The following is a 16,260-nucleotide window of genomic DNA, read 5'->3' on the forward strand; positions in this document are numbered from 1 at the left end:
TGTTAGTCAAAGTGATAGGTACTCAGTCGTGTCCGACTCTTCGCGACCCCACGGACTGTGGCCCACCAGGCTCCTCTGACCATGGAATTCCCCAGGCAAGAATACTGGAGTGGGTTGCCATGCCCTTAAGATTGCACCATTGAGTTTTGTGTTTTCCGAGATGCCAGGAGTATCAGGAATGGCGTGTGGCAGTGTTTACTAAGGGCTCTGCTCCTGTGAAATCTTAAGTAACATCAGAACGTTTTTCATTAAGTGACAGTCGTATAGCATGGCTAGTGACAGAGAAATTTAGATGCATTAGTTAAGAGAGAGGAATAAGTACGTTCTTGTTTCTTTGTGACAGGTTTGCAAAATCAGTAAAAATTTCTTGTTCCTAGAAAAGAAGTTGTTCAGCCCTGGGGTGTTATTGGACACGTGGCTTTTGAACTTCTAAATGAAGAATTACAGAGTTCAGATAAATGAAGTCTTTTTAATTTTAGCTTTTATTCTTCAGATAAGAGGAAGCCCACAAATGAGGCTAATATATTATATTGGTATCCCATTTCTGATTCACGTCCCCATGTTGTTTAATAAGAAAAACCTTATTTAAAAATATTCTAATTCTAAAAATGATACATATTAATTGTAGAAAACTTGGAAAAACACAAAGATGTAAACACAAATATGTCTAATTCCATGATCCAGAAATAGCCATTATTGTTCATGCTTTGAAATCTTTAGATTATATACACTCAATTTGTAGAACAAAACTGGGATTATACCACAGATAGATAACTTGATATCTTGCTTTTTTCCTGCTGTGTTCCTTTTGAAATTATTTTTGCCACAGAGGTTTCAAATGAAGATGGAGATTAATGTAATATTATGCTTGGCACACTTGTGTCAAGGTCTGTGACTTACAGAAATAGAATTGTGGACCATCTGAAAATAACATATGTTTCATTCTCTCTTGAATCGATATTTGATGTATATTGATGCTGTCATAACTATTACTATAACTACAAAAGACTTTTTAATCTGTTCTTAATTGTTCACTAATTGCTTTTATAAGATTCCCTCATTTTTCTGTTTCTGAATTCAGTGAGCCTAAGTTATTTTAGCAGTTTTTCTGGATGCCTTGATTCTTCCAGCTGAAGCATAGTAGCTAGTGTGGGCCAGGCTGCAGGTTTGGCCTGAAGTAGGACAGTTAAGTGATTCCTTTTGCCTGAACATATTTGATAATATTTATGATTCACTTGAATACTGGTTTTCATACATCATTTTCCTCTATTAGGAAATGAAAGATGATTAGTTTCTCCTTTGGGTTATTTAGCCTGTGAGCTTTTCTGCTACACTATTCACTTTGCATTGAAAATACATTCTAAATCCTGAACCACGCTGGAATTTCTTGTGACCTTTCCCTTCGGTGTCTTTTGGTGGTGCCCTTTGAAGTCCTGAAATGCTTTTGTATTTGGTTGAGATTAAATCTGGGTTTCATTTTACTTTTCTAAAACATATTGAGCAAGTTAATTTTCTGTTCGGGTTCCTAAGGGGAATGATCCCAGCCCTCTGTGTCCCAAGAATTCAGTCCAAGCCTTGCCAGAACATTCCTGTGGTTTTCCACAGGGCAGATCAGTGTGTTCATGAAATTTTAGTTGTAGCTCGTGTTTTCTGTGGTTAATTAAAACATCTGGCTTTTAAATTTTCCACAAACAGAGCATAAGCATTTGGCCAAACCTTTTTAGTAATAATTAAGCACTTCAATCCTCCCCCTCAGAATAGCCCACACTTGTAAGGTGTCTTTAGGAGACCTTATAAACTCTTGTCTCTGTTCATTAATGATTTTAAACGTTTGGGCGATGCTGGGGGTTCTCCTGCCAGACACACAGTCCTGAGAGAGAGAGTGTGTGTGCCTGTGAATTCCTCTAACGGGTTCCGGCCTTCCCCCCCTCCAGGTTGGAGCTGCTGTGGGTGAGCTGCTGCCGTCCGTAGCCAAGCATGCTGTGGTCAGATCTGCCCAGCCGGGGAACAGAAACGTTTGCTGGATGGAAAATCCATAAAAGAAAGCTCCTGTGAAAGCCTGAGACAGACGATAACGTAAGCAAGATCAGGTTGGTATAAGATCAGAGAGGCTGGGTAAAGTGGATTGGATCACACAGGGAAGGTGGTTTTGTTCATTTCATGGAGTGTTTTTGAGACAACCCCTAAATAATCATTCCCAGTTATCTGAGGGACTCCTGGCCATCGTACAAATGGCAGACAGCCTGACAAACTTCTGGATGCGGTGCATTTTATCCTCCTTTCTTTCTTTTCCTTTCCTCTCTCCTCTGTCCCATCCTCTCTCTCACAGAGACGAGAAGGAGGTCTTAAGCTTAGCAAATGTACAACAAACCACAACCAGAGGTCACCCATAGTTACTCTCTGATCTTGGCTTTATTTCGGGGAGAGAGCCTGGGCTTGCCCCGATGCTCTCAGAGACTTGCCCTCGTGTGTTTCCACACCAGGAAGGGTGGGTTGTGGAGACCTGCCACGTTCTGGGGGAGGCGGGGTGCTTCTGCGTGTGCTCCTTTGGTTTGCTTGGCAAGCTCTTCAGTTCAGTTCAGTTCAGTTGCTCAGTCGTGTCCGACTCTTTGCGACCCCATGAATTGCAGCACGCCAGGCCTCCCTGTCCATCACCAACTCCCAGAGTTTACTCAGACTCATGCCCATCGAGTCAGTGATGCCATCCAGCCATCTCATCCTCTGTCGTCCCCTTCTCCTCCTGCCCCCAATCCCTCCCTGCATCAGGGTCTTTTCCAATGAGTCAGCTCTTCCCATGAGGTGGCCAAAGTATTGGAGTTTCAGCCTCAGCATCAGTCCTTCCAATGAACACCCAGGACTGATCTCCTTCAGGATGGACTGGTTGGATCTCCTTGCAGTCCAAGGGACTCTCAAGAGTCTTCTCTAACACCACAGTTCAAAAGCATCAATTTTTCGGCACTCAGCTTTCTTCATAGTCCAACTCTCACATCCATACATGACCACTGGAAAAACCATAGCCTTGACCAGACGGACCTTTGTTGTCAAAGTAATGTCTCTGCTTTTTAATATGCTGTCTAGGTTGGTCATAACTTTCCTTCCAAAGAGTAAGCGTCTTTTAATTTCATGGCTGCAATCACCATCTGCAATGATTTTGGAGCCCCCCAAAATAAAGTCTGACACTGTTTCCACTGTCTCCCCGTCTATTTCCCATGAAGTGATGGGACCAGATGCCATGATCTTAGTTTTCTGAATGTTGAGCTTTAAGCCAACTTTTTGACTCTCCTCTTTCACTTTCATCAAGAGGCTTTTTAGTTCCTCTTCACTTTCTGCCATAAGGGTGGTGTCTTACTCTTAAATCTCTCTCCAAACAAAAGCTCGCAACACATTTGTTTTCAACAGTGTGTGCATATGGTGTTAAGATATCCAGGACGAAGGAGAAGAAATGTCCTGCAAACAGTAGGAATGTAACTAAACGCAACACAGCCTCACTGTGAAGCAGGAGGAGGAAACTGCATAATCCGCCTCACAGGTGGCAGTAAGGTGGGAAAGGATTCATTCTGAGAAAGAAGATCAGACAGGGACAGGCGCTGAAAACACTTTGTATTCAGTGTTCAGTGGTACATGTAGTAAGCAGAAGGGAATTACACGTAATAATCAGAAGGGAATGAGTCAGCGGTCTTCAGAGCCTGTGAAGCAGTGAGTGTCTGTTGGCTTTGCCCACCCAGCATCTCTTTCCTCCTCCTTTCAATAAATCACGCGGCTTTCCCCTGGGCCATCAGTCACCCTTGCTTTGTTCTCAGCCCATGTAGTCAGAGGAGGCGATGACTCCATTGCTTCTGTCGTGGGCATGTGACATCAGCTTGGCTAGTCAGGGTCACAAGGACCCGTTGTGGAGGTATGGAATTATGAAGCTGCTGCAGAGAGCTTTTTCCTGTCTGTGGGTTTGTTAAGCTGGAGCTGCTAGTGACCCTCTTTGCTACCACGTAGGAAGAGCCTTCCTGAGAGTGAAGTCAACATAGAGGAAATCAGAGTAGGCTGATGGAGGAAAGGGAATGGGGGCAGGGGGACACATGCACACATACACCCACCTTACACCCACCACGGGTGGGCCCAGACCCAGCAGCCCCAAAAGCCAGCAACTCCAGTTTCACTCTCCCAGAAGGTTAGCTAGGTAGTTTGAATTACGGGTCAATCACTTCATTCCAAAAACATCCTGCTTTGCCATACCTTTCAGTGTGAAGTCTTCGCATGACGTGACTGTGGCTCTGCCCCGTCCTCAGGGGCTTGCAGTGATCAGCCAGATCAGATCAGTGTGAGGCTAGCTGACCCCCAGAGTGAAAATGTATCACCAGAGCTAAGAGCAAAATTCTGTGGGCGTCAAAGGAATGCGGAATTATTATTATTATTCTGCTGGCTTGGGAAGAGGCGATCATAGAGAGCTCTTATTTCACAGAGGAGGAGCAGGCACATATTTAGAACTATATTTAATTCAATTACTTGCTTTTTTGAGTCTGAAAGAAAGGGAGGCTTTCCAGAGCCTATAGTTAATTGCAGATAAGGAAGATAATTTCAGAGTTTCACCAGTAGTAGAATCTTGGTGTTTACTGTAAACACAATTGTTTCGGGAGCAGCCAAATGAGAGGTTATCAAAAAGTTGTCCAGAGTTGAACACCAGAGGGGAACAGCTGCTCTTCTCACCAAAAACAAGAGTTGGCTTTCTGGTGTAAGCAGAATTCCAAATGCGTCATGAACTTTACCGATTTGTTTCCTCTTCTCAAGGTTGGGCTTTATGATGATTACTTTGTGTTTTTTATACTTGACCTTATTGGACTTAAAAAAAATTAATAGTCTTTGTTAGATGGAAGCAGTTTTAGGTTTCAGAAAAGTTGAGCTGAAAGTGGAGTTTCCGTGCTCTGTGCCTTATTGTTGTTGTTTAGTCTCTAGGTCGGGTCCAGCTCTTTGTGACCCCGTGGACTGTAGCACGCCAGCCTTCCTTGTCCTTCACTATCTCCCAGAGTTTGCTCAAACTCATGTCCGTTGAGTCAGTGATGCCATCCAAGCGTCTCTTCTGCCACTCCTTTCTCCTCTTGCCCTCAATCTTTCCCAGCATCAGGGTCTTTTCCAGTAAGTCAGCTCTTCGCATCAGGTGGCCAGAGTATTGAAGCTTCTGCATCAGTCCTTCCAATGAATATTCAGTGTTGGTTTCCTTTAGGATTGACTGTTTTGATCTCCTTGCTCTTCAGGGGACTCTGGAGAGTCTTCTCCAACACCACAATTCAAAAGCGTCAATTCTTTGGCACTCAGCCTTCTTTTTTGGTCCGACTCTCACATCCGTACATGACTACTGGAAAAATCATAGCTTTGACTCTACGAACCTCTGTCGGCAAAGTAATGGCTCTGCTTTTAAATACTCTGTTTAGGTTTATCACAGCTTTTCTTCCAAGGAGCAAGTGTCTTTTAACTTCATGGCTGCAGTCAACACCATCCACAATGATTTTGGAGCCGAAGAATATAAAACCTGTCACTATTTCCATTGTTTCCCCGTCTATTTACCATGAAGTGATGGGACCAGATGCCATGATCTTAGTTTTTTGAATGTTGAGTTTTTACTCAGCTTTTTCACTCCTCCTCTTTCACCTTCATCAAGAGGCTCTTTAGTTTCTCTTCACTTTCTGCCTTTAGAGTGGTATCATCTGTATATCCAAGGTTGTTGATATTTCTCCCGGCATTCTTGATTTCAGCTTATGATTCATCCAGCCTGGCATTTGGCCACATGTACTCTGTATATAAGTTAAATAGGGTGACAATGTACAGCGTTGATGTGCTCCTTTCCCAATTTTGAACTGTCCATTGTTCTATGTCTGGTCCTAACTGTTGCTTAATGGCCTGCATACAGGCTTCTCAGGAGGCAGGTAAGATTACGTCTGTCTTAATCATTACCAGTGATTACTGACTGAAGGATTTACATGTTTGGTATATTATTTCAAGAATTTAAAGTGTTTTCATTAATGATTATACGAATTGAGTCTTTATACAAAGAAAGATAAATGTTATAAGATGATTATTTTACTATATGAAAACTGTCAATTAAAATGTCTTGGGTTTGGAGGTTATAGTATGGTTTTACGTTTTATGCAAATTGGACCTTTTTTGTAATATAAAGTGCTAGGTACACTTTTATCTTTAAGTGTGCTGTTTTTGCCTTTTGTTGGTATGGTTCTCAATAGACTGCTTACTGTGAAGACATTAATTACATTAGAAACATAAGGACTGCACATTTTTGTCTCTTCTTTAGTTATGACTTTGTAAAAATTGTGAATGCATAAAGATCAGAAAAGGAAAAAAAGTGCTTTATTGTGATGTTTGGATTCTAGTTGGCCATTTTATTTTATTTTGTAGTAAAGTTACAATTTTGACTTTTATTTTTAATGTGAAAAAATATTAATTTTGTCTTGGTGAGATTCAGAGACATTTCTCCTCCCTGTCGTATAGCTAAAAGCAGACATCTGTTATTGGACTTTAATCAGATTTTAAAATCACACGATTTGATTTAGAACATGTTTTCTGCAATTCCATTAGTAGGTCAAGCCCTGCCTCCTGTTTTCCGGAGGGCTCAGTGCTCGAGAATGGCTTATCTGCTTCCTGCTCTTTCTTTGTAATCTTCTCATTTCCACCTGTGTGGGGTTGACGTGTTTGTTACCTGGCCCCTTTGCTTTCCTTGCAGTCCTTTGGTAGATAAAGTCACTTCATAAAAGGACATCCACGGAGCAACATGGAATTACCCGTTCTATTTTCATTTAAGAGAAAAAACAGTCGGTGAGCTTTTGTTTATTTCTCTGGGAGCTGGAAATGGGTGTCGTGAATTTTTAACCCCGTCTCTCCTTTCAGTGTTTTCTTTCTCTTTGGTGTCCTTTTAAAAAATCCTTGTGACCTAGTGACAGAATGATGAATGACCCTCTGAGGAGTGTAGTATAATGTTCTAGGAGGCTGTGGTCCCGTTGGCCTTGCTTTTCTTAGGGAACTGAAGCACAGTAGGGCTGAGTGAGGGTGGCTTCTGAGCTGCCCCTTCAGTTTGAATGGGGCCTTATGCAGTCTGAAGTTAGAGATTTGCAGTGAGTGAGCTGCTGCAGGTGGGGTTGTGGTGAGTTACATTTGTGACGGTTCCTGCTTGTTTATAATAATATGGTTGCAGATAAAGCCAAAATCAGGTCAGTGTGGCCACATTTGGTGAGGCTGGTGCAAGAATAAAGAGCTTGTCTGGAACTGGCTTTCATTAGGAGAAACCATATTCCTGTGAAACCTTTAATGAGGATGTTTATGATAAATGTACGTATTAATAGAGTTTGGAATGTTGCATCTTTTGATTTTTTGCGTGTCTTTATATTTGTCTTTAAAAAAACCTGTAAGGTACTAGGTTTCCCTTAAAGGCCTTCAAAAGTACCGTACTCCGGGGACATGTAGTCAGTTGTCATTTATTTTAGTATAATTACTGATGTAAGAACAAGCAGTGGTTTCTCAGTCCCATAATGATCTATAATGAAGAAAACATTTAATCTGATGATACTGTCCGAATGTGACCTATATACATGATATGGTAACTGTTTAGAAATTCTCAAGTTTCCAAATTGATTATTACTGTTCAACAAAGAATTGTTCTTCATTTAGAAACAAAAATAAGTCTATTGGATGTTTGCATAGACAGTGTCCAAGCCAGTGATTTATTTTGAAAATGAATATCAACATCAGTCTAACTTTCATTAGGAAATTGCTCTTTATAGTTTGCTACTGTGTTCTTTTTAGGAATTAAAGGAAACAGTTTTTCTTGCATTCTTCATGCTGCTGAGGCCCTTTGAGGACAGAATTTAGATAGCAGCTAGTCCACGCTTGGTTTCTTAAGGCTGGTTTTCTTGACGACTTCAGGCTGTAAATAGTTTGTGAGTGCTGTGGCTCTTTTCTGGTGTCCGGTTCAAGCACGACAGCGGCAGCGCCTGGGCAGGTGAGAGGCAGATAGTGGCTTTGCCAGAGACACATCTCAGAAACAGAAAGTCTGGAGTTCCAGCCGTGACTTTAGGCCCTCGATGATTCTAAAGTTGGAGGAAAAATGAGCACCGATCTTGAGGGCGGCGTTAATTTGTGAGTGCTGAGAGATGCTGAGTTAGTTTTACTTGGTTCAGTGTGATTCAGTTACATTCCAAATGAACTTGTTAACAGTATTAACAAAGTCAACTTCGGTAGTTGCTGGAGGGAACGAAATAAAGTATCCTAGGGGAGAGATAGCCAGAATACGAGCCCTCGTGGGAGAGCTGACATTTTATTGAGCTTGTCTAGTGTGCCGAGAACTTAGGCACTTTCTCAGCTCTTGGTGGGACTGGATGGGGTGGGGAGAATCCTCAGAAGCTCCTATGAGAGAGACAGCACTACCTGTTTTACGATGAAGATGCTCTGGAGCTGAGAGATCGAGTCTCCCAGCTACTGATTTAAATTTGAACCTAGACTTTTTTCTCAAACTTCATGATATACCTGTATAAATAAAAGGCTTTGCACAGCTTACAAAGTGGTTGGTCTGTACAAAAGTCTGTGTGTGTCTCTTTGTGTATCTTGCATCGTTATTATAACTAATGAGGTAGTAAAGGCCCAAAGTACTATATGAGTAGGATGCTCTGGAATTGCCAAGTAGAGAGTGGTTAACATGGATGTAGATTAATCTGGAGAAGTGGCATTTCGTTAATTTTGATAAATAAGTAGGTAGGAGGTTGTCAGTGGATGGGGGTTTTTCAAGGCTTTTTACCAGAGGAAAATACCTAATCAGACCCTCAGAGGCAGAAATAAAAACGCACAACTGTTTGGGGGTCTGTCGCTGATTTTACAGCCAAGATACGTGGCCCAGCCACGTGCTCGGTCAACCTGCCATCAGCTGCCTGGAGGCGTCTGGTTGCTGAGGGAATCAGACAGGCCCAAGCAGCTTACTTAGAGAAGGAAGGAAGAATGTCATCCTGGGCTTCCCTGACCATCCCCGACTATCCCTGACCCTGACTCTGCATTTCTTGTCTGGGGAGCTTGGAGTTTCTTGGCACTGTCTGCTATGGAGGCCCTGTGGCATTTGACCTTGAGGAGGGATCAAGGTGTTCAACTCTATGATGGTCTCAGACTTCCAGTGTTTCCATCTGCTAGTGTTCATAGTTGAGTAACGCTCTGGTCTCCTTGGACTTTAGCCTGCCAGTCTCCTCTGTCCATGGAATTCTCCAGACAAGAATACTGGAGTGGGTTGCCATATCCTACTCCAGGGGATCTTTCAGACCCAGCTATTGAGCCTGAGTCTCTAGCATTGCAGATGGATTCTTTTACCACTGAGCCACTCGGGAAGTCCAGATAAATGTGTCCCCTCCCCAAATGCACATGGTGAAATCCTAACCCCCAAAGGTGATGGTATGAGGAGGTGGTGGCTTTGGGAGGTGCTTCAGTCAGGAGGGTGGAGCCCTGATTACTGCCATATAACAGAGGCTCCAGAGACATCCTGGCTTCTTCTGCCATTTGAGAACACCGTGAGCACTCCAGCAGTGAATCGGGAAGAGGGCCCCTCACCAGAAGGTGTCTGTGCTAGCACCTCGAGCTGGACGTCCAGCCTCCAGGACTGTGAGAAAGAATACATTTCTGTTGTCTGTAAGCCACCCAGTCTGTGGTGGTTTATCATAGCATCCCGCGTGCACTGGGATAAACACCGAGGAGAGGGTGATCTCTCTACCCCTACCCGCCCATTCCTGCAGTTGTGTCTTAGACAAAGAATGGAGAAAAATGAGAAAGGCCAGCAGCACGGCACTCTTCACGAAGCTGTGATTGCCAGCCTCCAGCTTTGATCCATGGTGCGTCTGGTTTGGTGTGTAGAATCTGTGTTGTTTGGAAGAGTGTGACTTGTTCTGTGATGGGTTGATTGTCTGGCAGTTCCGTGATGTGGTTTGAGACAAAGCAGGTCAGTTGTGATACTTACATTATATGCAGAAAAGGGACTGCTGTTTGAGATTGAATTATCTTATAAAGTAGATGCCACGGGAGGGCAATTTGGTAACATATTTCAAAATTTAACATCACCAGCAGTTTCATAAATAGGTTTTGTTAACTCTGTGCCAAGATATTTGTACAAGTTTTACTCTCATAGCTTATTTGTAAAGAATGAAGGAGCTCTATATGTGTGCCAGTTTGGAATTATATCATTTATATATATATACACACACATACACTTGTATATATATATATATGTGCAGTTATCTATATAAAATGAAAGAAGTCTTTTCCAAATCTTGTGAATACCATTTCCTTTTGTATAAATGTTTTAATGAAGATATATATGCTGGTACTTATATCTTCTTCCCCATGGAAAAATATGTACTGTTATTACACCGAAAAACTTCTCTTTCTTTTCTGTATTATTTGAGTTTTCTAGCCATTTTGACTTATTTATTTTCTTTCCTTTTAAACAAGAATAAAGAGCTAGCTGGGCAGTGTATGATCATGACCATAACCATTCACAGTATTTTTAGTACAGTTTATAAAACCTTACTGAATGTTTTTAAAAACACTGTAAATTTCCCCCTTTTCTTGCCTCTTTACATGCAGAAGAGAGAGGTAATTTTTATGGGCAGAGTAGTAAAGTATATGCTAAGCCAGTGAACGTTCCCTTGAAAGCTTTTTAGTTAAAACGTTGAGTTGAGAATGCGAAAAGAGAAAGATATTTACCAAATGTGGTTTGAAGGACAAAGAATCCCATCGTGCTGAAGTGTGTCTGAAAGTGTACTCTTATGTTCAGTTTGTTTGCTTTAAATATGAGCTTTGGACTGAATTGTATTTGCTTTTCAGACCACAAGGCTGGAGGTGGCTGTGGAAGTCTCCAAAATCTGATTGCTAATCAGGAGAGCTGTTTGCTGAGAAAGGCCTGCCTGTTTGGACTAGAAGTAATGACTGATGCACAGATAAAGCCAGGGTGCCTTTTAAGTAACTTCTGTGTCTGGATTTTGCTTTCCTCTTAATTAAAGCCCCCCAGACAGGAGTCATAGGTCAAAGGAGGTGACTCCCCTCAACTCTTCCAGTAGCAGTGACTGCTGACTCTTCTGCTGTTGGTAAGGTGCTCTGGAAACCTTTGTATCCATTTCTTTATGGTATGACTTACCCCAGAGAAGGGATAGGCTACCCACTCCAGTATTAGGCTTCCCTTGTGGCTCAGCTGGTAAAGAATCCTCCTGCAATGTGGGAGAGCTGGCTTCAATCCCTGGGTTGGGAAGATCCCCTGGAGAAGGGAAAGGCTACCCACTCCAGTATCCTGGCCTGGAGAATCCCACGACTGTATAGTCCACGGGGTCACAAAGAGTCGGACACGACTGAGCGACTTTCACTTTTCCTCCTCTGCTCTTAGTTTGGATGCTGAAACTTAATAATTTAAAGATAGCAGTTTTTCTTTAGCATATAGGCAGTTGTGGTCTGGAGAGCAAATCCATTGTAACATCCCTTAACTGTACATATTTCAGTCTCTTATCCTTGATGTTTTTATTTTTAAAAATCTACAAAGCCATGGACATTTTTCTAGTTTCCACAATAATTTTAGTAACTTTTTCCCCCTAAAATGACTTGATGAGTAGCTCATTGGTATTATTTATTTTTGCCTTGTCTTCCTTTCTTTCTGTATGGCTTCTGTGTTGACGTCTGACCCTCTTATACTTAATTACCACAAGAATTATACCCCCCCCCCCATATTGGAAGGTATTTGAACCAGAGTATGTGAACTGTAATCTGTTAGAAGGTTAGTACAAAGTACATATGTGTATGTATTTGTGTATGTATAGAATGAATGTCATTTTTTAAAAATATAGAAACGTCCAAACAAGTTTGTGCCTGTGGATCGTGAGTGAGAAAAACCGATACTACCTTCAGTTCGTACTCAGCTCCCAAAGGAAGTTGATGTTTTAAAAATTCAGGGTGGCCAGTGCCTGGTATGGGGGTTGGAAACTCACATGCCTGCCAGGACCTGACAGAGAAGAAAGCAGGTGGACTGGAGAGTAAAGGAGGAAAAAGGCACAGTTACCACTCAGCTATTCAGGAGCAAGGGCCAGTGCTGCCTGATCTTCCAGTGACCTTCTCATAGTTTGAGAGAAGACAGACCTTTGGATTTTTATGTGACTCCTCCCACTTTTCAGATGTTACCAGTGCACCTAAAATAATTTGAACATTGTCCTCTTGGACTTTGCCCTGTGATGATCTTTGTCAGCAAGGGTTACAATTGCCTCCTGTAGAGTAGGTGATGGGGGGCCTGGGAAGCCTGTGGCCTGGCGCTTGTCTTCTCAGAGCACACAGTTTAGATGGGCCAGTGTGATGTGGATGGTTGGTACAAGTGCTAAAGACCACAGGAACCCCGAGGAGGTGGGAAGCAACATGAGCCATCCCGTCCTGGGGAGAAGTCCTAGAGGAGAAGGACCCTGCAGTGACCCTGAGGGGGCGGCAAGGGCCGGAGACCCGGGGCCCTGGGCGGGGCAGGCAGGGTGATGGAGGGCAGAGGCGGGTGGATGGAGAGGTTTGAGGCCTCGAGATAGGGCTGAGCTCGCGAGGAGATGGTGGGGGGCCGTGGAGCAGGTCTGTGCCCTGAAGGGGACGCCCTGTGAGCAGGTGATGCTGTGATGGGGCCGCACTCTGGGCGCCAGCCCCCGCCGCTTGAGGGTGACAGGAGATGAGAGGGGTGAGCATGCGGAGAACGAATCCTGGACTCCCACGGCCATCGAGGGGCAAGCAGCAGGGTCTCGGCTGGGGCGCTGGTATTCTCGGTGAGGTGAACTGGCCTTCTCAGGGAGAAGTGTAGACACTTTTCCAAGGTCCGGTCAGCCCGTCAGAAACCTTATTGACTCAGCCATCAGAACACATCCACATGGCTACCTTGACCCAAGCCGCCATTCCGTTTTGCCTGAGTTGTTCCAGGGGCCGCCTCACTTCTTCCCTTGATTCTGTCCTCACCTCTCTCTCTGTTCTCGGGAGAGTGATCCTGTTCAGACTCACGTCACTCTAGGGCACCCCTCTGCTCAGAGCTTGCAGTGATTTCTTTGTTCTCACAGTAAAAGGTACAAGTCCTTCCAGTTACCTGATGGACTCTGTAACAAGCCCCCTCCTTCCCTCTTGGACCTCATCACCTCCTGTTCTCCCCGGGCCAAGTCCACTCCAGCCACACTGGCCTTTGAACACCCTGAGCACATGTCTGCCTTGGGGCATTTACGTTTGCTGTTTCCTCTTCCTGTATCCTCTTCCCCAGGTGCCCACACGGTGAGCTTTCTCTCTGGTTTAAACCTTTGCTCAGATGTTACTGTCCAGTGAAACCTACCTGCCTAACCCTGATGGCCTTGAATATTGCAGACTTTCCTGCCTCTCCTCCCCAAATCCCTCTTGTCCTCCTTTATTTTTTCCCTGTAGAGCTTATTCTTTTATAACACATTGCCTACTTACATTTTAAATGATTGTCTTTCTATCTCACTCTCACATAAATTTGCACAGTAGGAATTTGTTTAAATATAAATTGCAAAAGGCAGGGGTTTGAGGGTTTGTATTCACTTATATATCCCCATCATCTAGAAGCGTTACTTGGTGGGAAGTGGGTGCTTGATACCTACTTGTCGCACGAATGAATACGTGGCTTTCAAGAGGCACACAGCGTCTGCTGGCCTGTCGTGTTTGTCGCTGAGAATTTAGAAAAGTAAGAAGCCCTGCCCTCAGGGCACATGGTCTAGTGGGGAGATGGCCAGGAGTACAAAAGACTGAGTTAACAAGTGTGTCCAGAGTTCTGTGCAAACACAAGGAGCAGTGCAGAGACGAGGGTGAGAAGATCACTTGTTCCTGCTTTACAGGTTTCACCTTTCAGAGAGGATGTGATGTAAGTTGAGAAGAAGAATGACCAGGATTGTGGTGATGGAGTGGAGAGGTCGGAAGCGACTGGGGAGGGATCCCAGGGGTGGGATTAACAGGATTTGGTGAAAGACGAGAAACACAGGGCTGATGGCCTGGGCTTGAAGGTGGTAATATTGTCTGTATTAAGAAAGGCAGGTAGAGGAGGCAAGGTTGGAAGTGGCCACTGGAGACCCCAGGAGGGATGTGATGGAGAATGAGAAATACAAGATAGCGCCAAGGTTTTGTATTTGGGAAGTTAGGAGGCTGCAGATACCCATGTCCTAATCTGGGAAGTTGGGAAGGAAAATGGGTTTGCATAACAGTAGGGGAAGTGCTGTGTCTATCTTATCAGACTCGGTTCCACGAGGGCAGGGATCTGGTTTAGTGACGTATCTCTAGCACCTCAAATGGTGCCTGCTAAATAGTACAGTCTCAGTAAATGTTTATGGAATTGATAAATAACATAGTTAAATTTGGAGGACGTAAATGGTTATAAGGTCAGAAATTGTGGAGGCTTAAATTGATGTTCAGTTCAGTTGCTCACCTTTAAATGATACTGGTTTTGGTATTTCTTTTAAAAAGAGCTTTGGTAATCATTTTGTGGTTTGCCAAATTTTGGTGGACAGGCTCCTCTGTCCATGGGGTTTTCCAGGCAAGAATACTGGAGTGGGTTGCCATTCATTTCCTTCTCCAGGGGATCTTTCCCACCCAGGAATCAAACCTGGGTCTCCTGCATTGCAGGTGGATTCTTTACCAAGTGAGCTGGTAGCTGGTAGCTCAGTTGGCAATCAGTTAGATACAGGATTTTTAAATGTTACATTTCACTGATGATATTCCTGGCCACACACCTCATTTGAATAGAAGTCTTGATTTCAGTATGTGTCTGGGCATGTGTGTTTTATTGAAGTATAAGTTGTCTTACAATGTTAAATTAGTTTTAGGTATACAACACTTAGTGTTATTTTTCTAAACCCATTTGATATCCAGAGTTGGCAGCACAGATGAACACAGCAGTAAGTAATCCTTCCTGCAAAGACATGAATGTCTGCATGAAAAGGTATACATGAAATAAGTGAGAACGTATTTTTTCACACTTGCCTTCCATGATGATAAATGTCAGCTGAGTGTCCTGATGTTTTCTTGTGGTGATCTTTGTTGCAGTGCAAATTGCTTTAAAAAAAAAAAGAAAGAAAAGAAAGCAGCTGAGGCTTAGCGTGCCCCGTTGCCAGTGACTTTTCTTTATAATTGTATTTGGTATGTGACAAAGTATTTTATAAAGGCAGTGAAAATTACATACTGTGTTTTTTTGTTGTTGTTGTTGTTATCAAAATTAGAGTGGTGTTGGGACGTTGTTGAATGTAATATCCTTTCATTGTGAAAAAAGATAGTTAATTTTCAGAATAGTGAGAGCTGAGTTACCAGTTCGTTGTCAAGCGTCCGGCACTGGTCAGAATGAATGGAAACAGAGCCCTGCCATAGCAGTGATTCCAGCAGGGCAAGAGGCTGACTTGTGTCCCCCAAGATCCCTGTGTGGAAGGCCTAATGTGACTGTATGTTTGCAGATCGGATCTTCAGAGAAGCAGTTAAGTTAACATGAGGTCATGGAGGTGGACTTGAATTCGTTATGACCAGTGTTCTTAAAGGACAAGGGAATCTGGACACAGACATGTGTAGTGAGAAGACCAGGGCAGGAAACAGCAGGAAGGCAGCGTCTCCAAGCTGAGGAGAGAGGCCTTAGAGCAGAACAGCTTTGCCAACACCTTGATGGTGACACCTTGATGTAGGGCTCAGAGATCTCTGTCGTGTAAACTGTGCCATCTGTGGTGGTCGGTTAGGGCAGCCCTAGCAAACGAATACAGGCAGAAGCCAGGCTTGTTCAGGGAGGTGTCCTCATCGCCACTTCATCCATCACCTGGTTTCAGCATCCCAGTCTGGATGTATGGAAGAGGGTGACTCCCTGGGGCCCTGGTTATTCCCCAACAGAACGTGTCGATATAAGAGCCCATGGGATTGCCAGGCAGCTACAGTGGTGATTCCTTGGTGTACTTATTCACTTCTGATTATTTTTGCTGGAAGCTGCCTGCCTCATCTGCATTTCCATTTCCCTCAGAAACTCAATGAAGAGCATGAGATGAGGCGGAGGCGCTTATCTTACAACTTTCCGTGATTTGATGTCTCAGCTTCCATTGATGTGTGTATTCCAAGCTTTACAGAATGGAGGAGAGGTCTGGGAAGATGGGGAGGCTTTGTGGACGGCCGTCTTTGCTGTGAATTGGACCATGCGTGTGAGACACCGGGGTTTCAAGCCAAGTCCTCTTTCTCAGGAGACCGTCTCTGGCATCTTGAAAT

The 16,260-nt window shown here is 43.6% G+C and overlaps 1 protein-coding gene across 17 annotated transcripts in view; it reads left to right on the top strand.

Moving 5' to 3' along the window:
- The window catches only part of APBB2 (amyloid beta precursor protein binding family B member 2), a 361,466-nt gene that overhangs the window by 71,114 nt on the left and 274,092 nt on the right, over positions 1-16,260 (top strand). For 14 of the 17 annotated variants that reach the window (XM_043438759.1, XM_043438764.1, XM_043438760.1 and 11 more), the window contains one exon: positions 1,935-2,090. The exons of 1 other annotated variant lie outside the window; for it this stretch is intronic. The gene's annotated coding sequence lies outside the window, so the exon portion shown is untranslated. The remainder of the gene's footprint in view (positions 1-1,934; positions 2,091-16,260) is intronic. 2 more of the 17 variants (XM_043438753.1, XM_043438758.1) reach the window with 1 other exon arrangement.

Source organism: Cervus canadensis, chromosome 19 (genome assembly GCF_019320065.1).
Source record: "Cervus canadensis isolate Bull #8, Minnesota chromosome 19, ASM1932006v1, whole genome shotgun sequence".
Lineage (NCBI taxonomy): Eukaryota > Metazoa > Chordata > Mammalia > Artiodactyla > Cervidae > Cervus > Cervus canadensis.